This window comes from Oratosquilla oratoria, chromosome 23 (assembly GCF_046742065.1).
Source record: "Oratosquilla oratoria isolate Oo_2021 chromosome 23, ASM4674206v1, whole genome shotgun sequence".
NCBI lineage: Eukaryota > Metazoa > Arthropoda > Malacostraca > Stomatopoda > Squillidae > Oratosquilla > Oratosquilla oratoria.
The window spans coordinates 8,862,032-8,887,031 of record NC_134799.1 but is presented as its reverse complement, the minus strand read 5'-3'; the positions used below and the strand labels follow the sequence as shown (position 1 = coordinate 8,887,031).

Sequence of the window (25,000 nt, the reverse complement as noted above, 5' to 3'; positions counted from 1 at the left end):
ACAGCAAACCCCTTAAGCATTGATGCCCTACTATGGACATTTTTACATAACCTGTGCGGTTGTGTGTACTGTACACAAATGTACAGAAGTGTACAAAAGTGCGTACAGCGATGGACGCCGTAGCTTCAGAGCGAAGTAGTGTCGCGTAAATTCTGAAAGTGACAGTGGCGGACGGCGGCAGCGCTGACATTCTCTCTGTCTTGTGATTATTTTATTGCATTTCGTACGCAGCCATCGTCACAGTTAAAATAGTGAAATTTTGAGTTCAGGTGACACTTTCATGATTTATCTCATTTAACCCTGTTTTGTTTTTCATTCACTCCGTCTGTGTGTGTGTGTGTGTGTATATGTGTGTGTATTTACCTAGTTGTATTATACAGAAAGGGGAGCTGTGCTCGTAGTGACCGGCTTTGTATCTCTTAGCTTCTAGTTTGTTGTTAAATTCTTGTATGGTGTTTGCACTGTGTGTGCGTGTGTGTGTGTGTGTGTGTGTGTGTGTGTGTGTGTGTGTGTGTGTGTGTGTGATGTAGTTTAACTGATAGACGGAACACTGAACTATCTACATATGACTCGTCTATTCTGACTGTCGCCAAGCGATTTTATTCAGTCGAGGGAAATCGGTGAAGTTCTCCACGGGGTTAAATCTATCTCGATTTCCCCTTTGGTGTCTATGTTTTGCTGCCTCCGGGTGATTTTTGTTCAGCTGAAGGGAACCATTGTAAAGGTAAAAAACAATTGATCCTGTTTCAGTTGATCCACTTCACTGTGATGACGCCAGGCTATTCTGGCTGAACCGCAATTGTAAGATGAACATGTAGACAAGGGGCAGGGAGGGATGGCGCGTCGGTGTTCGGTTGGTTGCATAGTGTACTGATTTGGGTTATCACACTGTCACTGGTGAGGTTATACAATGTACTGTATATATATATTATATGTATATATATATATATATATATATATATATACATACATACATAATTTTTACATACACTGAATGGTCTCCTATCTCTTTATAGCGCAATGGGCTAAGTCACTGTCACTTGTTACGTCTTAACTGGGTTCGAGTCCGTAGCTTAACCACGTATCAGTTTCCGTATATATGCTTTCATCGAGCTCAGCGTCTATCTCGACTGTGATGGCATGGAATTAAAGTGAATTAATGTGGTTGAAAAAAAAAATATATATATATATATATATATATATTTATATATGTATATATAATATTCAACCATTTTCACTCTCACAATCTCACGATCCGCACGACTGCCTCTGCCTCTGCCGCGTCGCTTCTGGGAATTTCATCCTACGTTGGATCGGCTGCAAGTATAGATGCAGTAATTGATCTAGCGCTCATCTTGTATAAACCTGTGATCTCTGTCAAATACAAAATATGGATATGTGTGTGTGTGTGTGTGTGTGTGTGTGTGTGTGTGTGTGTTCGTGTATACGCGCGATATCAACACACAGACACTACATGACCAAAAATGTGCAGTTTGAGAAAAAAATCACATTACATTGAGCACTGTGTAGATTTCGTGTGCACAGCTTTAATTAATCTGATGGAGATCACTCATTAATTAGTTTTATGAGGTTCTTTGTGATCTTAAAATGAACAATCGGTGTTTGATCGTCGATATATTCTTACATGTTGATCAATGTGTAGATAACTTGTTAGCCACACAAGTGACGTAACACTTACCAGAATGTTTCGGCCAGTAAGCTTTAATATATGAAACAAAATACATCGTCATATATTCTTTTAATAGGAATACGATTTCATAAAGTATCGGAGTGTTTCATAATTGTTCGTGTGATTTAACAAGTACAATGATCACCTGCTGAACGATATATACTGAACGCTGCCTATGGACTGGAGGAAGTGTGAATTGTCATTCGAGAAGGCGAGTGACACTCGAGGACAGACTCGTTCCTATCGAGGACAAGGTTGATGGGTTGAAGTGTGAGGTTGATGACACGGAGGACGGAGAAGTCGCGTCGCGCCCGAGTAGCGAGTTGATGGATGATGGACGGGTTGATTGATTGGCGTTTGATGGATTGCGTCGCCAAGGTGAGCCTGACTCCTGAGCCAAGTTTTATATTTGATGTTGGTGATAGGGGAGGCGTTGTTAACAGTAAATATTTGTGTATATATATATATATATATATATATATATATATATATATATATATATATATATATATATATATATATATATATATATATATATATTTATTGCTGATAACCACAAAGGAAACCGGAAAAAGAATTTTTAGTTTCTTTTTCCGGTTTCCTTTGTGGTTATCAGCAATTTATTGGATCACGTGGTTTTGTGATCTTTTTGCATATATATATATATATATATATATATATATATATATAATGTATATGTACAGTATATATGTCTGTGTGTGACTGTATAACAGAATTGATTAAGTCATTGTCCATTTGTTACGTATCGGTTAGGTTCGAGTCCTAGCCCGACAGCGTATCAGTTTCCGAATATACTTCCAGTGATCCGTTAATCTCGATCGTGTTTGTAAGAAATTAAAATAAAAAAGTTAATGTGTGTGTGTGTATATATATATATATATATATATGTGTGTGTGTGTGTGTGTGTGTGTGTGTGTGTGTATGTAAAACCTACATCACCTTAGGGTACGTATAAAAAACACAAGAGATAAAGGCAAATTGCAGACGGCAATATTTTTCGTGTAATACATCTTGAGACACATGCCCATTGTTCGTGTGGAAATGTAATACACGAGGTATCTGTCTTACCATCTTCACTTGTGTTTTCTTGTACGTTCTTTAGTATATGTACCCCACTGTGAGGTAAGGATTCTGCATAGTTAATGTGTGTATATATATATATATATATATATATATATATATATATATGTATATATATGTATATATATATACGTATATATATATATATAATATATATATATACACTGTGTGTGTGAGTGAATGAGTGATACATAACAGATATTATGTTACTGTTTCATTTAATATCGAAAGTTACTTGACAGGGATCACACACACACACACACACAGTTACCGATTCGGTGGCACAGTTGGTAGAGCGCTGAACTGGGAAGCAGAAGTGCTCCCAGTAGCCAGTTCGAATCCTGCCCAGGGCCGAAATTATTTCGGTATCGCTGTGCCTCGGGTCGTTACTCTGACTCTCGTGGGCGGGGAGTTGGGGGTGTGTGTGTGTGCATTACCCATAGATCGGACCTACGAGCTCTGAGCTCTCTTCCAGGAGGGAAATAGCTGTCGATCACGAGTCCAACACGTGATCCAAAGACCAAGACCAAGTGAATACACACACACACACACACACACACACACACACACACACACACACACACACACACACACACACACGTATCCCCCTCCCACTCCCTCCCACTCCCTCCCTCCCCTCTGTCCCTCCCTTCTTGTTGATTAGTTTGATACAGAAACTGAGGACTTGATCAGTTCGTGGGGATATGTAGTGATGCCTTGGAAATTGTTCGAATGTTGCTCGAAATGTTATGTCTATATCGCTCTTGAACGAACTCGTCCATCGTCCGGCGGGGGGTACTACGACGCGAAATCCGTCTGTGTGTTTAGAGTATTAGCTCAAATTATTTGTGATCCCCTGTTGTACTGGGTGAAAACGCATGTGTTCTACAATAGTTATATTTATTTGTGCGTATATATATATATGTATATATATATATATATATATATATATATATATATATATATATATATATATATATATATATACATATATATATATATATATACAAACCAACGGATTTTCCCCTTACAAAGGAGACTGCCTAATTCAAAGCCATAAATCCACTCCCACCCACCCCATCCCCACATATTCTATATATATATATATATATATATATATATATATATATATATATATATATGCATACACACAGTATGAATGTTCATATTTTCTCGATAATGTAATGTTCTGGTCGATCCAGCATAGTCGATTTTACTTTCTTTTTTTTTTCACCGAATTTGTCAAATTTTCGTTATCGTCCGTAATGGAGTGTGGACTCATCCTTCCCTCTGGGGAATCGTACTGTTGATCGTCATCATTATTGTACAGATTTTCAAAGGACTTTTATTTGTTAATTTTCTCTCCCCCCCTCCCCCCTCTCTTTCTCTCTCTCTGTCTGTCTTTTTCCCTCTTTTTGACAACTATTTTTAATTGAACAAGCTTTTATCTTTTCCAAATTTGTGATTCTTTTTGCTTTGCAACACGACAGGTTTTAAATGCCACAGGTGGTTTATTGATGACGAAACCACATACACATACACACAGACACACACACACACACACACACACACACACACACAGCATTTCCCATGGATCGGTGATATGAGCTCTGAGCTCTCTGCCGGGACGGAAATAGCTGTCGATCTCGAGTCCAACACGTGATCCAAAACCATGGTGAATCACACACACACACACACACACACACACACACACACACACACACACACATATATATATATATATATATATATATATATATATATATATATACTCGTATATATGTTGACTCGTTGTTTCTATCGTATTTTACGGTAAACTTTCGAAGACAGATTTTTCACCATATGAGAAAAAAAATAAAATCGGAAACTCGCGAGAGCCAACGGAAATTGTTTTCGCTGCAATCCCTTGAGCCCGATGCCCCTTCCCCTTCCCAAAGGTGAATAAAATCGTCTGCAGTTATCCAGAAGAAACTATTTAAAGTGCGTCGACCTGGATGAATAAAATCACCTCCAGACAACCATAATGAATATTGTATTGAATGTAGACACATATTGAGTGATCTTCATCGGCTGAAGAAAATCGTTTGACAGGAGACAATGAATGTGTATCAAAGGATACTGAAGTGGATTGAGGTAGGATATATACCCCATCTTTACGGGATGGGGGGGATGGGGTGGGGAGAGAATGGGGTAGGGGAAGAAGGGAGAAGGGGGATTAAAATAATCTGACCTTTAAGTACCGTTTATACACTGACCACACCCTCTCCATGAATGACAAACTTCAGTCGTTTCAGAATACCCGTCCCCCTGAAGGTATTAGTAATTATCACCCGTGTGTGAAAAAGGTAACGATATCTCAATTGTGTCGTATTGATGTCAGGGTTGATGTCAATCATATTGATGTCAACTGCAGTGGTGGAAATTGAACGTTCGGTACTGGTTAGTGTTATGGAATAGCGTACAAATCCCTGAGCGCTTTCAGTCCACTTATATCGAATTTGATTTAATAGCTAATCGCTTCAAGCAGAATTTAGAAAAGTGTTTATAGTAGGGTAGAGTGCAGTATGGGCCGTGGAATATTTAATTACGCTAATCCTGTGCTCGGGAAATCATGTTTTGCAAAAACAGTAGTACTATACATATATATCTTTTTTTTTTTTTTTTTTTTTTGTACCTTGTTGGCCAAATGCATATCCCATTTCGCTTGTTTTGGCTATCCTAACACGTAGGGAAAATGTGACGGTGGTTTCAACTAAGTGCCTCATAGTGTAAGCTCTCGGTCATTGTAATCTTTTCGTCCCTTCCACTTTATATTGTTCAGAATTCATTTAGTTTAAACTATTATTGGAAATCTTTTTGACATTTCTACGCGTTGGTGGCGTCATCCGAAGCGTGCTTGCTGGTCTCGCATTCGCTTAGTTTTGGATTCGAATCCCGCACTCCTTTCCCTAAAGTGAATATTAGGGCAGAGGTGACGGCTTCGGCCGCAGCTACTCAGCGCCTCCTGGCATAGGATCCTCACCATCTCTCTTTGGTCCTATGACACAGTGTGAGTGTGGAGAGTCCATGTTGCATTTGACATTCGCTTATTTTTGGGTTCGAATCCCGCACTCCTCTCCGATTCCCAGCGTTCACTGTCAATTCCCTGACCTAACAATTCCGAAAGCGCATGTGCATGGGGCAAAGGTGACGGCTTCGGCCGCAGCTACTCAGCGCCTCCTGGCGTAGTAGGCTCTTCACACAGAGTAGAAAGCGTATGTTCCTTTTGACGGGGGGACCGGGAGATCATTTCCCATTCCTGTAAAGATTATCACTGAATTTTGTAACAGTGTTAGCTCTGAACAGATAACATCGCAGAATTGTAATCTTCCAGAGTTAACGGCGCACCTGGAATGCAAACCTTTCGCTCTTTTTCCTCGTTCCAGCCCTTTCCCCCCCCCCCACCTCCTGGATTCCGTACTTTCTTCCTCTTCCTACCCTCCCGCCAGCTTTCCATCTTGATCTCAACGCCGTCTCCCTCTTTCTATCGATTCATCTTCATTGTACTCTTCCTCTTCTTCCTCCTCCTCTTCCTTCTCTTCCTCCTCTTCCTCCTCTTCCTTGTCCTCCTCTTCCTCTTTTCCCTCCTTCCTCTTTTTCCTCTTCTTCCTCCTCTTCCTCTTTTCCCCCTTCCTCCTTTTCCTCCTCTTCTTCCTCTTTCTACTCCTCTTCCTCTTCCTCCTCTTCCTCATTTTCCTCCTTCCTCTCTTTACTCTTCTTCCTCCTCTTCCTCTTTTTCCTCCTCTTCCTCCTTTTCCTCTTCCTCTTCTTTCTATTCCTCCTCTTTCTCCTCTTCTTCGTCTTCCTCCTCCTCTCTCTTCGCTCCATCCCTCTCCTGGATTCCGTACTTTCCTCTTCCCCTCCCACCAGCTTCAACCTTCGTCTTGTTGCCTGCTCCCTCTCTCCATCATTTTCTCCTCGTCCTTCTCCTTCTCTTACTCCTCCACCTCCTCGTTCTCCTCCTCCTTCTCGTTCTTCTCCTCCTTCTCGTTCTCCTCCCTCTCTCGGGCGTGGCTCTCTTCTCCTCTCGATCCTCTTCCCCTCTTCCTCTTCTCATCTCCTTTGCCTCCTCCTCCCCTCTTTCTCTTCTCATTGCTACCATTCCCTCTCCTCCTCTTCGCCGTCCACTCCTCCTCTTCCCCTCGGCCTCCCCTCTTTCTCCCCTCATCACTACCTTTGCATCTTCTCCTCTCCGCCGTCCTCTCCTCCTCCTCCTCCTCCCCTCCTCCTCTCCTCCTCCCTTCCTCCTCCTCTTCCCCTCTTTCTCCCCTCTTTCTCCCCTCATCACTACCTTTGCATCTTCTCCTCTCCGCCGTCCTCTCCTCCTCCTCCTCCCCTCCTCCTCTCCTCCTCCCTTCCTCCTCCCCTCTTTCTCCCCTCTTCCTCCCCTCTTGTACATTTTCGTCCCTTCCTTCCTTCTCCCCCTCTCTTCTCCGTCCCCCTCCTGCCTTCCATCTTCCTTCCCTTTCCTGTCTTCCTTTCTTCTTTAAATCCTTTTTCCCCTCTCGTCTTTTCTTCCTTTCTCCCATCCTTCCACACCTCCATCTTCTATCCCCAGCCTTGCGTCTTCTGTCCCTCCATCTTTCTTTCCTCCTTCCTTCCATCTCACTATCTTCTTCCCCCCTACATCCTTCCATCTTTCTTCCATTGTTTCTTTCTCTTCCACTTTTGTTCTTCTTCTCCGTAGCATCTTTGCTTCTTGTCGAGAAAAAATTAAAAAAAATTGCAAAAGTGAAACTATGTTGCAACTGAGCATTTCAATACTTCATTGGACCTCTGCGTTTCTTACCCAATGTTTTTTAAACGTTTTACTACCACGCCCCCTCTAGGAATTGTTCTTTTCCTCCACGCCCCCCCTTTGCATCTATAGACCCCCCTTGCAGGGAGGGTGGGGGGTCAATACATAGGACAACTGGCATGACTGGGAGACTTTTGAAAATATGAGTTAGTAACGACGATACTTCTGCATTGTCTCATAAACTTACCTGTACATTATCGACCCATTTCTTGTCAAGAAAGTAACACGTAACTGGTAAAATTTCTACTTTTCCCCTGAGGCTCTCGCCCCCCCCCCCGAAAATTACCTACGCCTCCCTAGGGGGTCGCACCCCCACCCCCCCACCCCCCCGGTTAAGAATCACTCTTCTAACCTGTGGTAGTGACGGGAAGGATCGGCCACTGCCGCCAGACGATTTAATTAATTAACTTATTTATTTATTTACTTATTGTATTTTTTATTTATCTAGTAACGAAAGTCTTAAGGTGTCCCCCCTAACCATCTCGCTGTCTCACTCTTCCACGCTTGATTCTGTCTGCCGCCAGGCGATTTTATTCAATTGAGGGTTGAGGGGACCTCTGGGAGTTGAAAGGGGTAGAGTTGTTAAGGGGGTAAGGGGCTTGCAGCACTGGTTTTCAATCTGGAGCTTAATGGAGTTTGAGGATCTCAAAAGTAATAAATAGATCAATAAATAAACAGATAAATTAAAAAAAAATATATAGAAAAATAATGAAGAGGTATCAGGCTAGACCAAACCAACTGAAGGAAATGAAGGAGTTTCTGGGGTTTTCAAAATAATGAATAAATAAATGAATAAATAAACAGATAAATGAATAAAAAAGAATAAAAAGATATCAGGCTAGGCCGACCCAACTGAAGGTAAGGAAGGAGTTTCAGGGGTCCTCAAAAATATTAAATAAATAAATTAATTAATTAATAGATAAAGATTGATCATGAAGAGGAGTCGGGCATCGCCGAGACGCCTGGCCTAGCCAATGTGTTTACGTGGTCGGTTGTTATGGTCTGTAGCTTACCAGCGCTTCTGTCCAGTGTTGACTCAACATAAAGAAAAGGAGGGTGGAAACCTTCGTCCTTCAAGAAGCTTTCGGGCCTTTGTGAGAGTTGGCTGAAGAAGCGACGGACTCTTCTTGCAAGGCTTCGTCGTGTGGAGGAGGAGGACGAGGAAGAATTGGAGGTGGAGGACGAAAAGATGGATGAGGTCGAGGAGAAGGAAGAGGAGGTGAACGAGGAGGAGGAGAAGAAGGAGAAGATATCCTTCTCCTCCTTCTCCTCCTCCTCTTCCTCCTCTTCCTCCTCCTCCTCCTCCTCCTCCTCCTTCTCCTCCTCCTCCTCATCTTCCTCATCGTCCTCTTCCTCGAGTAGCCCGTCGTCTTGGCAACCGCCCCCCACTCCTTTCCACCGCGCGCCGCCTCAACCCCCTCGCTCTCTTCTCTCGTCCTCTGGCTCTCTTTCCCTTTCCGTCTCTCTTTCCTTCTCTCTTTCCTACTCTCTTTCCCTTTCCTTCTCTCTTTCCTCTTTCCTTTCTTTCTTTCCCCTTTCTTTTCTTCTTTTCGTATTTCTTCCTCTTCTTCCTCCTCTTTCTTCCGCTCTAACATCCTCCTGGATTATGTGTTTTCCTCTTTCCCTCCGCCAGCTTTCCATCTTGATCTCAACGTCGTCTCCCTCTTTCTATCGATTCATCTTCCTTCTACTCTTCCTCATCCTCCTCGTCCTCTTCTCCTCCTCTTCTTCCTCGTCCTCATCTCCTACTCCTTCTCCTCCTCGTCCTCTTCTCCTCCTCTTCCTCCTCGTCCTCATCTCCTACTCCTTCTCCTCCTCGTCCTCTTCCTCCTGATCTTACTCCTCCTCTTCCTCCTCTTCATCGTGCTCCTCTTTTATTTTCTTCGTTTCAGCTCCTTCCTGGATTACGTACTTGCATGAGTTCTTCTTTTCATCATATCTTTTCTTCCTCCTCTTTATTTCTCTCGTCTCTTTCTATATCTCATCTTTCTTTTCTCTCTTTCTCTTCTCTGTTATCTCCTAGCTCTCTTTCTTCTCTCTATTCTCTTCTATTTTCCCTCTCTCTTTCTTCTCTATTTCATTTCTTCCCTCTCTCTTCCCGTTGTCTTCTCTCTTCCCGCTCTCTTCTCTCTTCCCTCTCCCTTCCCTCTCTTTTCACTCTCTATCTTCTTTCTTCTCTCTTCCCTCTTTCTTCCCTCTCTTCCCTCTCTCTTCTTTCTCACTTCCTTCTCTCTTCCTTCTCTCTTCCTTCTCTCTTCCCTCTATCTTCCTTCTTTTGCTCGCTCTCCCTCTCTCCCTCCCCCTCCCTCTTCCCCTTCAATCTCCCCCCCTCTCTCCCCCTCCCTCTCTTCCCCTCCCCCTCTCCTTTCTATCTCACTTCTCTTTCCCTCCCTTCTCTCTCTCCCTTCTCTCTCCCTTCTCTCTCTCTCTCTCTCTCTCTCTCTCTATATATATATATATATATATATATATATATATATATATATATCCCTCTTTTTCCCCCCCCCTCTCTCTCTCTCTCTCTCTCTCTCTCTCTCTCTCTCTCTCTCTCTCTCTCTATATATATATATATATCTCTAAAAATATAAATATATATATATAGATATATATATATCCGTTTGACCCTGTGCATGTCATTCTCTTTCAAACGGATGCTATAACACACAGGCCAAACTTGCACCGTCCGTCCCTTGACGCGAGCCACAGGCAGCTCCGATTGTGTGGTTCCTTTGAAGGACTTCCCCGAGGGGGGAGGGGGTAATGGGAATGACTTGTGGGAGGCCGCTCTGTGTGTGTGTGTGTGTGTGTGTGTGTGTGTGTGTGTGTGTGTGTGTGTGTGTGTGTGTGTGTGTGTGTGTGTGTGTGTGTGTGTGTGTGTGTGTGTGTGCGAGCGTGTGTGCGTGGATGTACGAATTTTCTTTATGTATATAACATTTTTGTGTGCCTATACGTGTGTGTGTATTAGTAAAAGAGTGTGTGTTTGTGTAAGGGTGACGTTCTTAGTTGTTTACTGCTGTACTTGTGTTTATTTATGCGTGCGTGTGTGTTTGTTTGTTTATGTGTGAAGTAGGTATGTGCGTGGTTTGGGTTTAATCATTTATATTGCGACACGAATTTGCCTTAATTGGTAATCAATTTTCGATACCGCGGCTGCTAATTCGCGTCCGGCTAATTTGAATATTCTGGCCTTGTCGCCGGGGATGTCCGGCTTTCTTTCCGCATAATGGATCGTGTTACTGACGGAGTTTGCCTTGTACATGAGGAGCATCGCCTCGCCTTATGTCCTGCTGTTGTTTGTCTAGTACCATAACCCGTCTTGTTACGTCTACTGGCATACTTGTACTATTCCTTCTTCATTTCTTCTCCTGTTCCTCTTTTTCCTCTTTTTCTTTCTATTTCTCCTCCTCCTCCTCTTCCAGCTGCTCCTCTTCCTCCAACTCCTTTTCTTCCTCATCTTCGTCCTCGTCTTCCTCCTCGTCTTCCTCCTCCTTTTGTTACTATTATTATTGCCATTGTTGTCATTTTCTGTAGTTATTGTTACTACACATAAAACTACATGTACTGCTTCAACTGTAATATTGGGTACTATTGCTGTTACCACTACAAACTACTATTACTACTATATTTTGTACTATTATTGGTGATGAAAGTTGTTGTTGGTGGTGGCAATGGTATTCTTCATTAGAGGCGATGTTGGCAGGGGCGATAGTGGTGGTGGTAGTGGTGGTGGTGGGGGAGGGTTGGAGATGATTAAGCATTAATTGTGGAAGCCACTCCAAGGGATGGTGACAATATTTGTTGTTTGTATTACGTAATTATATTTACATTTTCACGACCAATATTCTGTCGGCCATTATAATTTGATCTCTGAGAGTGATTGGAGATTGCTGGTTATGATAGGAATAGAGGTTTTGTTGAGATCATTGTTTGTACAGTAGACAGTGGTTTTTTTTTTTTTTTTTTTTTTTTTTTTTTTTTTTTTTTTTTTTTTTTACTCCTTTGGGATCATGCCTGTGTCAAAGTCCTTTGTGGAATTTTGAGTTTTCTGTCACGACTCGGTGCTTGGATTTTTTACTTTCTCGTTTTTTTTAACGTTTGACGTAATCAAAGCGTTGATAATTAATCATCGTGGTAGCTGAAGGATTACGGTAAAATGCGTCGCATTATCATTTATGTTTCATTATGAAGTGAAACGCTGTCTCTCTCTCTCTCTCTCTCTCTCTCTCTCTCTCTCTCTCTCTCTCTCTCTCTCTCTCTCTCTCTCTCTCTCTCTCCCTGCCCGCTCTCTCTCCTCTCTCTTCTCTCTCCCTGCCTTTCTCTCATTCTTTTTCTCTTCCTCTACCTCACCCTGCCTCTCTCTCTCTTTCCTTGCCACCCTCTCCCTCTCTTTCTCCCTCTCTCTCTCCCTCTCTCTCTCCCTCTCTCCCTGCCTCTTTCTCTTTCTCTCCCTCTCCCCCTCTCTCTCTCTCCCTCTCTCTTTGTATCTCTCTCCGCCGTATGGCCTGCGAGCTTGTGCAGCGCTGAGCTTAGAAGTAATGAACAAGATGTCTCTTCTTCTTCATCCTCGAGTAGTCCACATTTTAATCCTCCCCCCCCCCAGGTTCAGACACATTAACGTAGCGTTGCATTGATCCTTTGAACACAGTAACGAACCTAACTGAAGTCCCTTCTTCCTCATCTTCTACGTCTTCGTCTTGTTCTTCTTCTTCTTATTATTATTATTAGTCTTCTTTACTTCTTCTTCGTTTTCTTCTACGTCTTCTGCTTCTTCTTCGTCTTCTTATTTTCCTTCTTCTTCCTCTTCTTCCTCTTTTTTATTATTTCTATTTGTTTAGTTTTGTTATTATCATTATTATTATTATTATTATTAGTTGGGAGATAGGGTTGATGAAAGAGTATTAGGATGGTTTGGACACATGGAAAGAATGAGTGCAAAAAGACTAGTAAAAGAGGTATGGAAGGCAGATGTGGAGAAAGTGAACATGAGGGGACGTCCTAGGATGAGGTGGATGGATGGGGTGAAGGGGGCTTTGGGGAAGAGGGGAATGTCTGTTGAGGAAGGACGGGAGAGGACAGAAGACAGGGGTGAATGGAGAATGGTTGTATATGGATGATGTTGTGATGCATGAGGTGGAATGGGCGGGGGGATGGGGGGTGAGGTAGTATGTGTGAGCAAAATTTGACGCAGCCCGAAGGGATTTCTCCCCGTCTTCTATTATGCATGGGGGGACGGAGAGGGGGGGTCGCCGATTTAATGAAGCGGCCTTGCTGTGGATGTGCTGTGTCTTGCGACACTGCTTCTGACACAGGGCAGTGGACAAGGTGCAGGGATGTCCCGTCATCCAAGAGGTGTTAAGATAAGAGGGAGGGTGGAGTGGTGTGGAGTGTATTCAGGGATGGAATGGGTGGGAATGATTTGATGCCTTTCCCTTTTTGGCTACCTCCCTTGTAAGGGGGAAAAAGCCTTGGTATATGATTGTATGTATGTATTATTATCATTATTTATTTTATTATTTTTGCGGGCCTGGCATCCTCCCGACCTTCACGGAGGAGGCCTTGTTCCAAATAACGCCATGTGCTTGTATTCAGCTGGGGGGGGGGGGCGTAGGGGGAAGGGTGATGGGGTCCCGACCGGCCGTGACCCCGCTCTATCTCGGGTCCACTATCCCCCTTCACATGACTAAAACCACGTGGCGATAGCTGGAAGAAATACAATATTTTTTACAAAGTTGCGCATTGCCTCAGACCCGGGCAAGTGGGCGGGATTCAGGGATGACCCGACATCCACGAGAAGCTGAGATGAGAGGGAGGAAAGGGTGGTGGATAGGGAGTAGCTGTGTGCCTTTGCTGGCTACCCCCTTTATAAGGGGAAAGGGGCCCTTGGCACATAGATAGATAAGATAGACAAAATAGTTTTAATGTGTTGAAGAGATGGACGTGTCAGTCGATTCGAAAAAATATTAATCATCGGTACCCGCCTCCAGTTTTTTTTTATTTTTTATTGATGAGATGCTATATAGTTATGTTCGCCTTCCGTTTTCTATTGATGAGATGCTATATATTCATACTCGCCTCCCGTTTTCTTTTGTTGATGTTATATATTCATACTCGCCTCCCGTTCTCTATTGTTGAGTTGTTATATATCCATACACGCCTCCCGTTTTCTGTTGATGAGATGCTATAGTGTATATTCATAATCGATTGCTAAATACTTATTTACTTATAATTCATTTATTCATTTGTTTATTCATTTACTTACCTTTATTCGTTTATTATTCATTTATCTACTTATCTGTTTCATGATGTGTTTGTTTACATATTTTCCACAAATAAAAATGAAAGGGGAGAGTCACAGTTTGGTCAGCCGATATCCTGTACCATTGTTGCTTCTCTCATAATTATAACTTCTATTATCGATATGCATATTATACACATCTATAAGTCACTTATGATGTGTGTGCGTGTGCGCGTGTGTGTGTTTGTCTGTATCAGATTAATTCCATGCTGATTTTCTGAATGAATTGTGGACAGAGAAAGAAAGAGGATTTTTTTTAGGCTATCGGCCCATAATGGGGTCATTAAGCCTAGTGTAAAGTTGTTCAGTCTCTACGTTTTTTCGTTCTCTTCGTGATGTATAAAGAGAGGAGAGAGAGACACATTCATAGTTCCTCACCTAATACAGTGTTCTTCTCTCTTACAGACTTAGCTGAGGTGGCGTAAGTAAGAAGAACGGGAGACCAGGGTCGCGCGCCAGGGCGCCCGCAACCAGAAACGGCCACGGCGAGCTCCCAGGCTGGTTCCTGTGCATCTTTCGGGAACAGCCTCTTCGGTCCCGCGCGGCCGCCCACTTCGACTATGAAAGACCGCCCGATACTCAGCGCTTAGGCAGCCAGGAGCCTTCCCCCTCGACTCTGCCCCTCGATCCAGCGGGCTCCTTCTCCTCCGCGGAGAACGCCCTTCCCGATCCCTCCCGACGCAGACGTCAGCGAGCTCGGTGTCACACGTTTCGAGTCTTCGCTGCGTCGTCAGGGCTTCTGTCTACTTGAACGTGAGTAAAGGTCTTTCTCAGACTGTCTTCTTGGACTTGTCTAAAGCGTAAGACTAGCTCCACCAGGGCCCATAGTTCCGTCATGTGTCGATAAAACGGGTGGGTATTAAAATATTTTACACAAGAACATATATACGCGAGTCTTCATTAACTCATCAAATAATTAGCTCGTTTAATTGATTATAATCACCCTCAGGCGAGGGAAATTGCTTGGCGGTAGTTAAGCACGAAAACCGTAAAACCGCAATTAAAGGATTAATCAAAGTAAGCTCGAGATAGAGTTAGACCCTTCGCTTCGGAGGAGGAGGGAGAGGAGGAGGAGGAGGAGGAGGAGGAGGAGGTCACCCTGAACTGAATAGAATCCGCTGACGACAGAGAGAATAAATGCGGAATTCGTAAAAACGTAATGAGAAGTTTAAGTATGTTCTCCGAACGTGTGAACCCGTGCAACATCAAGACTTAATATAAGACTAAATATGAGACTTAAGTAAGATTTGAGAATGCAGCCCTTTGTCTCGCAATCCATGTTCTTGTCTTTGTCTAATTAATCTTCTTACGTCCGTGGGTGGGCGTGGGTGTGGGGTTGAGACCTCAGAACTGATTAAAATCGTCTGATGTTAGCCAGAATAAAATGTCTAAAGGGAGAACTGAACCTTTATGGGTTAATCATTTTTATGTTATTATTTTGTGTTGATTTTTTTTTTAATCCAGCACCCACAGGGAACACATAAACTGGTGGAAATCGTTTATTGTTAGCCATAATAAATTCCTTAAAGTGTGATTGTACCCCTCTCTCTCTCTCTCTCTCTCTCTATATATATATATATATTATATAAATATATATATATATATATATATATATATATATATATATATTTCTCTCAGGAGGGCCACATCCAAATAGAATAAAATCGCCTGGCGTCAGCCAAAACAAAATATGTTCACCTTTGCCCTGTATGCTCGGTGAACCGAGGCAAGTGGGTCGTCTCCGGCAGTCTGGACAGGAGTCGAAACTAGCTTCCGCGCTGTGACGGAACGGTTGACTTTGACCGCCTGTCATTAGACTTATTTGATGAGAGACGCGAGGACGCTCTTCGGGGTACACGCTCCACGACCGCGCTCACGTGTCGTGTGGTCTTCAAATAGACATCGGTGTGAGGCGCTGGAAGACCGCAAGTGGATGGCGAACTTGGTTACAAAGGCAAAGTCGTGCCTTTTTACTTATTATTCACGAGCAAAAAAGAAAAAAAAATGTATATGTGTGTGTCACAACTATTGTACGGATAGGAAGTCTACGAAGAACTTGTGGTCCCAACTGTCCACTCCATTAACCACAAACCCTGACAAACGCGGCGGAGACCTCTTAGAATGTTTATATTATTAGACACAAATGGACCGAGACTAAGAAGTCGGACTCGTCCTCGGCTTCTCGTCGATGTTCTGTTTGTTTCAGACGAAATGTTTTATTCATTGCGTCACAGTCTCGGCTGAAGCATTTGGCCGTGAAGGAGGAGGCTGGTGTGGCGTAGCGTGTAGCACGTTACTCACAGTGTAATAATAAGAAAGACGCTCACGCAGAGAGGGATGGTAGGGAGTGAGGAGCTTACGCCAGGAGGCGATGAGTAGCCGTCACCTTTGCCCTGTTATGTGATTTGGGGACTGTTGAGACAGGTAACAACAATCATTGCTGGGAATCGGAGAGGAGTGCGGGATTCGAACCCACGACTAAGCGAATGCGAGACCAGCACGCTTTCGATTGCGCCACCAAAACACACACAGAGAAGAATTTGACTTAAGCGCTTGTGTGTGTGTGTGTGTGTGTGTGTGTGTGTGTGTGTGTGTGTGTGTGTGTGTGTGTGTTTGTGTGTGCGTGTGAATGATCACTACGGTCATGGATTATGTGTTGGTCTTGTGATCGATAGCTATTACCTTCCCAAGTAAGATCTCAGAACCCATATCCATAGCCTGATCTATGGGTAAAAATGTGACCTTACACACACACACACACACACACACACACACACACACACACACACACACACACACACACACACACACACACACACACACACATTCACTCTCTCTCTCTCTCTCTCTCTCTCTCTCTCTCTCTCTCTCTCTCTCTCTCTCTCTCTCTCTCTCTCTCTCTCCTTGCTCATCAGAGTTGGAGTGCCGCCTCGCAATGCAGCGATGCTGAAAATTTCATCCCTGGGGGAGGCTCGAACTCTGTTCTCCGAATCAGCGGTCGACCACGGTACCACTACACCATCGAGCGGCGTATGTGTGTTCGTGCGCTTGTATTTCAGATATTGTTAAGATATTTAAATTGACAAATGGGAATGATCAGATATGAGTTGACCATTAGGGCGCATCAGCCAGTCAGCAGGTACATTTGGTCGATTCATTTTGCATCACCCTGTGCACTCGATGCCACAAAGCGGGCAACCACGCCCGGGCAACCGCCATCTTGTCCACACCTTCCCACACGCTTTGTTGCCGCCGTAGCCGGTACCTTTGCCCTGGGTGCCCTACCCCCAGCCAAGGGGTAGTAGGAGTCATTGGTAGTCCATGAGGGATTGAAGCAGAGTGTAAGTGAATGTTTCCCCCCTCTCCCTCTCTCCCTCTCCCCCTATCCCTTCCCACTCCCTGTTCCACTCCCCTCTCTCCCCCTCTCTCTTTCCACCTCCCCTATTCCCTGCTCTTCCTCTCCCCCGTCCCCCTTCCTGTTCCACCCCCCTCCCCCCTCCCTCTTTCCACCTCCCCTATCCCCTGCTCCTCCCCACCCCTTCTCCCCCTCTCCCTTTCTTCTCCTTTCCCCTTCACCTCTTCTCCTTCTCTCCTCCCCTCCCCTTCTCCCCTTCTCCCTCTCCCTCCCCCTCCCCCTCCCCAATTCATCATGATGGCACACAACTGGTTTGTTTGTAAACATAAACAAGTGGTTACCCTCTGCACGGGGTCCTGTCTCCTGCTGGTGTCAACCAGGACTGAGTCTGAAAATTGGCGCATTGGTTACTATCGAGAACCCGGGTTCGAGTCCACCAACTGCTTCGGCAGCGAGGTCGTTGGGTTGAGTGGCTGCCCACCTCTCTCTCGCCATCTCCCCGCTCTCTCTCCCTCTCCCCCTCCCTTTTCTCTCTCCCCCTCCCTTTCCCTCTCCCCCTCCCCTTTCCCTTTCCCTCTCCCCCTCTTCTTCTCTCCCCCGCTCGCCCTCCTCTTCTCTCCTCTTCCCTCTCCCTCTCTTCTCTCCCCCGCTCGCCCTCCTCTTCTTTTCTCTCTCCCCTCCTGTCTCGGGTTGAAATACATTGAAGATGACACCTCCCTCCTCTCTCTTCCCTTCCCCTCTTTCCCCTCTCCCCCTTGGCCCTCCTATCTCCGCTCTCCCCCTCGCCTCCTTCCCATTCCTCCTTCCCCTCTCCCCTCCCTCCTCCCCTCTTCCCCTCCCCCCTCCCCCTCCCCCTGACTATACATGCCAGTCAACCTCTACCATAACTTCAGCGAGACAACATTGGATGTATTGTCGCGAAGGACGACGGCCAGTTGTGTTCTGTTGGAAAATAGCCCTTAGGTGAGACCTCTTGACCTCCCTGACCGGTGACGTCCCGTCACCTCAATAAAATCATCTGTCGACAGCCTGAATAACATCGTCATTATTTTAGGTATTTAGCTGCACCCCTACGGACCAGAGTGGCGCAACATTCTTTTATGATTGGAGAATACTTTCCAATAAATAGATAAATAAATAAATAGAAAATGCTGATCATTTAATTCTTACTCTCCTTCTCTACCTCTCTGTCATATCCTTTCCCGCCCTCCATGACTCCATCACTTCGGGGCCATATTAACCCCCAAGGATAGAAACGCTGGTTTTTCGCCGCAGAAATACTAACTACTTAACCCTTTAGTGTGGTGACGTTCTCTCAAGTGAATAAAATCGCCTGGCGTCAGCTAGAATAGAATATGCGAGGTTAATCGCCGGGAGGGGAAGATAGCATTGCCAGGAGTCGAGGGTAGAACTAGACCCTCCGCGGACTGTTCGACTTGTCGACTGGTCGACTTGACGACTGGTCGACCACGCTGTGTTCAGACCAGGCAGAGGCCACTGGATGGAGGCAATATGGACGGAGGGAAATTAGGAGAAATTGATAGTCCTGAGAAGCAGTCAACCAACAACAACAACAACACCAACACTAACAACGCCACCAACACCACCACCAACACCACCACCAACACCACCACAACTACCACCATCACTACCAACATCATTACTTCCGCTATCATTACCATCACCACTACCACCACGGCCTGCGTTACCATCACAACACTATCACCATGCACCACTGCTATCACTACCGTCATTACTACTACCACCACCATTACCACCACCACCATCATCTGTATCTCCACCACCACCACCATTAAATTATCATCACCTCTACCAACACAACCACCATAACCGTGCTAACTACCACTACCATTACCACCTCCAACACAATCACCGCTACGTATACCACCTCCAGTACCAACTAGCACCATCACCGCCAATACCATCAACACCAACGATACCACCACTACCACCACAAGTTCCATTACTACCACCACCATCATCCCTATCTCTACCACAACCACCACCATCTCTGCTACCACATGAACTACCACCACCACTATCATCTCTATCTCTACCACCACCATTCTACCACTACCATTTCTACCACCACCATTTCTACCACCACCATATCTATCACCACTATTTCTACTACCACTATCTCTACCACCATCACAACCACTACCATCTCTACAACCACATCTGCTACCACAATCTCTACCACCATATCTGCAACCACCATTTCTACCACCTCCATCGACCTCCATCTACCACCAGAACCAGGAGCCCCTTCGGCGTGCGCGACTTCGGATCCGCGCCTCGTTTGATGAAACTCTGAGCCTTGGGGCGCGACGCCCTAAGGGCGAGTTTCCTGATGCCCGGATTCGCGAAATCCGAAATCTCGGGTCTGGAACTTGGAGGGGCGACGTCTGGTCAACGAGGCAGTTTCGGGGGGAAAGGGGGGGGGAAGAGGGGGAGAGGTGGGGGGGAAAGGTTGGGTCGCGAAGACTAGGTGCACTTTGAAGTTATGTCCAGGACCTGAGGTCTGAAACAGGAATGAATATCTCCATTTGAATAGATTTTGAGAGAAAAAAAATTGAGATGGAGGTGCACGTCATGCCCTCTTGCAAACTTCCCTCACCCCCCCTCCCCTAACTCCATTAACACTGGAAGGGATGAATTTAATTTTTCTGATAAGGAATAGGATAAATGGCGACGAGGTGGGAAGTGCGGTGAAGAAAACGGAGGAACAAACAGAGATAAATGAATAAATAAATAAGTAAATAAATTATTAGATGAAGAATACCAGGAAAGTGTGCAATAGGTATGAACTTATTCATGTTCGGTTAGGAGTAGGGGGCCATGCAGAGGGGGCTGATGTATTAATGAACGTTTTCGCTGTATGGGGCGGGAACTCTTTCCTCCCCCCCCCTCCATTGAATAAAATCGCCTGGCGGCAGACTGAATTAATATGCAAGTTGTCAACAGCAGAGTTGATGTTGAAAGAGAGAAATAGAGGGTGAGGGGCCTATCACTAGGAGACGCGTAACTGCGGCCGAAGCCGTCACCTTCGTCCTAGTATGAATTTGGACTGTTTAGGGTAGGTAACAGTCATTGCTGGAAATCGGAGAGGAGTGCGAGATTCGAACTCAGAGCTGAGTGCGAGAGCAGCAAGCACGCTTCCGATGGCGCCACCAACGCACTAGGAGAGGAAAGGAAGCACAGTTTAGCACAGTTATCTTGCGTTAATTTTTCATCTTTTTCTTTCTTAATTATGAAATGTGAAAGAAAAAAACATTATATAGAGATTGTTCATGCCTGATTATATTTTTCTGTCTTTTATTTTCTTTCTGTTTCTCTAAATCCCTTCTGCTCTTTCCTCTTCAACTTCAAGTACATCACAATGCTTCTCCTGCGCGTTCGGGTGGAAATGTTTTAGTCTCGCTTGTTTGATTAACTCTTCGGGTTCAATCAAATTTTAGTTTTAGCAATACTGTACTGTGGTCTTTCTTTTGTCCCAGCTCTCTTGGTCAAATTCATCCTGCTCTCTAATATTTCGTTATATTCTGTTTTGTGTGAAATTCCACAAGCTTCGGAAGCCGCGTGTATGTGTGTGTGAGTGTGCGTGTGTGTGCGTGCATGTGTTATATTATTTTTTTTGCGTGATTATATTCGTACACATGCACGTACATGGATAAGCACACGTGCATACACAGTGTAAGGTCACAGCAATACCCATAGATTGGTCTACATATGAGCTCTGAGCTCTCGTCAGGGGGGTGGGTGATAGTAGCTGTCGATCACAAGTCCAACACGTGATCCAGGACCGTGGGGGAATCAGACACGCACGCGCACTTGAAATCAACTGCCTGAAGTCAACACGTCACGCCCATGCCCAGAGTTCGTGAAATATCTCTTTAGGTAGCCACGGGCAGGCACGTGCTCTTGGTCCAGGTATTAATCAATTAAAGTTAAAATGTCTCTTCGTTCTGGGAATAATATTCCTGCAAGGCGAAGTCGGGAACGCAACCTTTGTTCCAAGCTCTCGCGCCCGCCTGGCACTCTGCGGCACTCGGCAGCAGAGCACGTCGTTGGCACTGCCACCTGGAGTGCCGTGGTCGTTCTGGAATCACACCTCGCCCCGAGGCATCTAGTTGTCGCTTTGTTTTCCTGCAAATGAAAATTTCAGGAGTGGTTGAGGATGTGCGTGCATGCACTCATGTTGCCTGGTGTGCGACTACACATGCAGTGGTGTGAGTTCCCGGCCGCCACTACGGCGGTCCGGGTTCGAATCTCGCCCAGGGCTGAAATAATTTCAGTATCGATACGCTGCGAGTCGTTACTCCAACTCTCCTGGCGGGGAGTTGTGTGTGTGTATGTGTGTGTGTGTGTGTGTGTGTGTGTGTGTGTGTGTGTGTGTGTGTGTGTGTGTAAGGTGCATTACCCTAAGATCGGTCATATATGAGATCTAAGCTTTCTTCCGGGAGGGAAATAGCTGTCGATCACGAGAGCAACACGTGATCCAAGACCATGGTGAACCACATACGCATATTACGAGTAGTATGTGTGTATACATGCACACACGCACACAAACACAGGCACACACACCACGAGTAGTGTGCATGTATATACACATACACGTAACCACACGTGCATGTACGTACGCACAATCTTTCGCACACAACATAAATATCCATAATGAAACACGCTTCCATTGTGGCTTATTCGACATGCACATAGGGCAAAGGTGACTGGCGTAAAGTCCTTTTTTAACTCGCACCACAAAGAAATGATTGCAGACACGCATACAGGATAATACATAAAATCACTCGTTTTCCTCCTCTTTTTTTCCCTCTCTTCCTTGCATACCAGCGTAATGATGTGTGTATGTGGTAGTGACACACGTATATACATGTACAAACACTCATGCATACACACACACACACACACACACACACACACACACACACACACACACACACACACACAGGGAGGGAGGGAGGGAGAGAGAGAGACAGACAGACAGAAAGAAAGAAAAGTGTGAGAACAGCAGAGAGAAAAAGAGACAATGAGATTGAGAGAAAAGCATAGAGAGAAAAAGAGAGAGAGAGAGAGAGAGAGAAGCAGGGGGGATGAGTGAGGAGAAAGAGCGTCAGCCATTACTGCTACTGAGTGCGAACACATGGACGATGTCCGCATCTGCGGTTGCGGCATCTGCCGCTGCGGCGACCCTAATGGACGCTGGGTTCTTTATTAGTCACGGGTGAGTTTTCGCATGAATCCATTACAGTCCATCCCGGGCTGAATAAATAATCTAATCTGAAGTTTTACCTTCAGGTGAGTTTTGCCGAAGAGGAAAAAACGCAACGAAATTCAGATGTGCTTTGCCCGAGAGCTTCTTGTTCGGGTGTACCTGGTGGGCAGTCATACGCATCGCTTATTTCTCGTAGTACATTAAGGGAAGAAATAAATGTCCGCACCGTAGGCGGTTCATATACGATATGATAATGATACCAAGAGTTGTGGGGAACTCATGGGATGTGTTAGTAGCTCATGATGTATTTAGTTTATTTTTTTTAACTGTGCATTTACCTTAAGGTGTTTCGTCGCGGTTTTATGCACAATGTGTTTCGCGATGTGAAGGAAAAACAAACATCGTTTAAATGACGCGACCAAGGCCAGCGGATCCTGTGAACCCTGAGGGAGCATGTGTGCATGTGTGTGTTTGTGTGTATGTGTGTGCATGTACGTTTGTGTGTACATGTATGTTTATGTTTGTGTGTTTGTGCATGTGTATTTGTGTGTTTGTGTATGTGCGTTTGTGTGTGCATGTGTGTTTGTGTGTGTTTGTGTGTGTATATGCGTTTGTGTATGTGTGTGTTTGTGTGTGTATGTGTATGCATATGCGTTTGTGTGTGTATGTGCGTTTGTGTGCGCATGTGTGTTTGTGTGCATATGTGTATGTATGTGTAAGGATGTATACATGTATACACAATAGTGCGCGCCCTATAACCATCGCAGAGATAGCCCTCACAATGCTCATGACACGTACAGTCGGTTGAAGAAGCCTGGTTCCGACTCTATCCGACGGTCCCGTCACTGCCCATTGAATCCCCTCCTCCCTCACCCCGTCCCTTTCCTCCGTGTGTGTGTGTGTGTGTGTGTGTCTCTCTCTCTCTCTCTCTCTCTCTCTCTCTCTCTCTCTCTCTCTCTCTCTCTCTCTCTCTCTCTCTCTCTCTCTCTCTCTCTCTCTCTCTCTCTCTCTCTCTCTCTCTCTCTCTCTCTCTCTCTCTCTCTCTCTCTCTCTCTCTCTCTCTCTCTCTCTCTCTCTCTCCACACACAGACACACTTTTGTTCATGTATTTGTGACTGTATGTATATACTTATATTATACATAGATATCAGTACATGGAGTACATACGTACATACCAGTACATATATACTGTACATACCAATATAGTACATATGTACAAATCAGTACATACGTACATATAGTACACACCCGCACACGTGTGAACAGGGAGGCACATCTCTCTGTTACCGCTTGGATGCTTTTTCCCCAAAGCTGATCGTGTGGCGTTAGCCAAAATAAAATCTATAAAGAGACCGAAACGTCTTTTAATCCCTTCGCGGCCGAATGGAAATCACACGCGAATAAAATCTCCTGACGACAGTCAAGATAAAGGGACAGGTGCCAGTCGCCAGAGAAGGGTTGACCTGTGAAGTGGTTTCCCTAAACTGAATAAAATCGTCTGGTGACAGCTAGAAAAAAGACCTCGATGTGGGATTTTATTATTATTAAGTTTATAATAATAATAATGATAGTAATAATATGATAACAGCAGTAATAATGATATGGTTTAACGTCACAAACAACCCCTATCGGAAGGCTAGGACGGTGCCCCTCACAGAGGACTTTGCAGAGTGGAATTTAATGAACCATGCCCATGGTTCAACTTCGCCGGTGGCAGGATTCGAATCGCCATCCCCGTGACCTTCGCCGCAAGTAACGACACCCTTCCAATAATAATAATAATAATAATAATAATAATAATAACAACAGCAGCAATAATAATAATAATAATAATAACAATAATAATAATAATAATAATAGTAAAAGGAATAATAATTATAATAATAGTAATAGTAATAATAATAATTAATAATAATAGTAATAATAAAGATAACTAATAATAACAATAATTATGATAAGGAGAATCATAATAACAATAATAAGGATAATAATTATAGAATAATAAAATAATAAAATTAATGATGAAATAGTAATATATAATAGTATAATAGTAATATAATAATACAATGATAATGTAATAATGTAATAATATAATTATAATATAATTATATAATATAATAAATAGTAATAAATAATAATAAATAATAATAAATAATAACAACAACAACAACAATAACAATAATAACTAACAACAACAACAACAACTGTTACTCCTACAACTACTTGAAGGTTGAGACGCAGGCAGGTAACTGGTGCCCGTGTTTGTATCGGTTTGCGGAAAAAGTTTAGCGGACGTAAATAGAAACGGAGCAATTTGGAACAGAAACTTCGCTTTCTTGGCCCCCAAAATCAATTTCGGGGGGCGGGGGGTGAGGAAAAAGATCGGGGGGAGGGGGGCGAAAGAAGAGCGGGGAAGAAGAAAGAGGAAAAGAAAGGCGTGAGAGAGGGAGGGAGAAAGAAGGACGGAG

At 44.3% G+C, this 25,000-nt stretch overlaps 1 protein-coding gene across 2 annotated transcripts in view; it reads left to right on the top strand.

The window, feature by feature from the left end:
* LOC143037958 (tyrosine-protein kinase CSK-like) overlaps positions 1–25,000 on the top strand; it is a 712,082-nt gene that overhangs the window by 474,153 nt on the left and 212,929 nt on the right. For both annotated transcript variants that reach the window (XM_076206677.1, XM_076206678.1), the window contains one exon: positions 14,329–14,676. The gene's annotated coding sequence lies outside the window, so the exon portion shown is untranslated. The remainder of the gene's footprint in view (positions 1–14,328; positions 14,677–25,000) is intronic.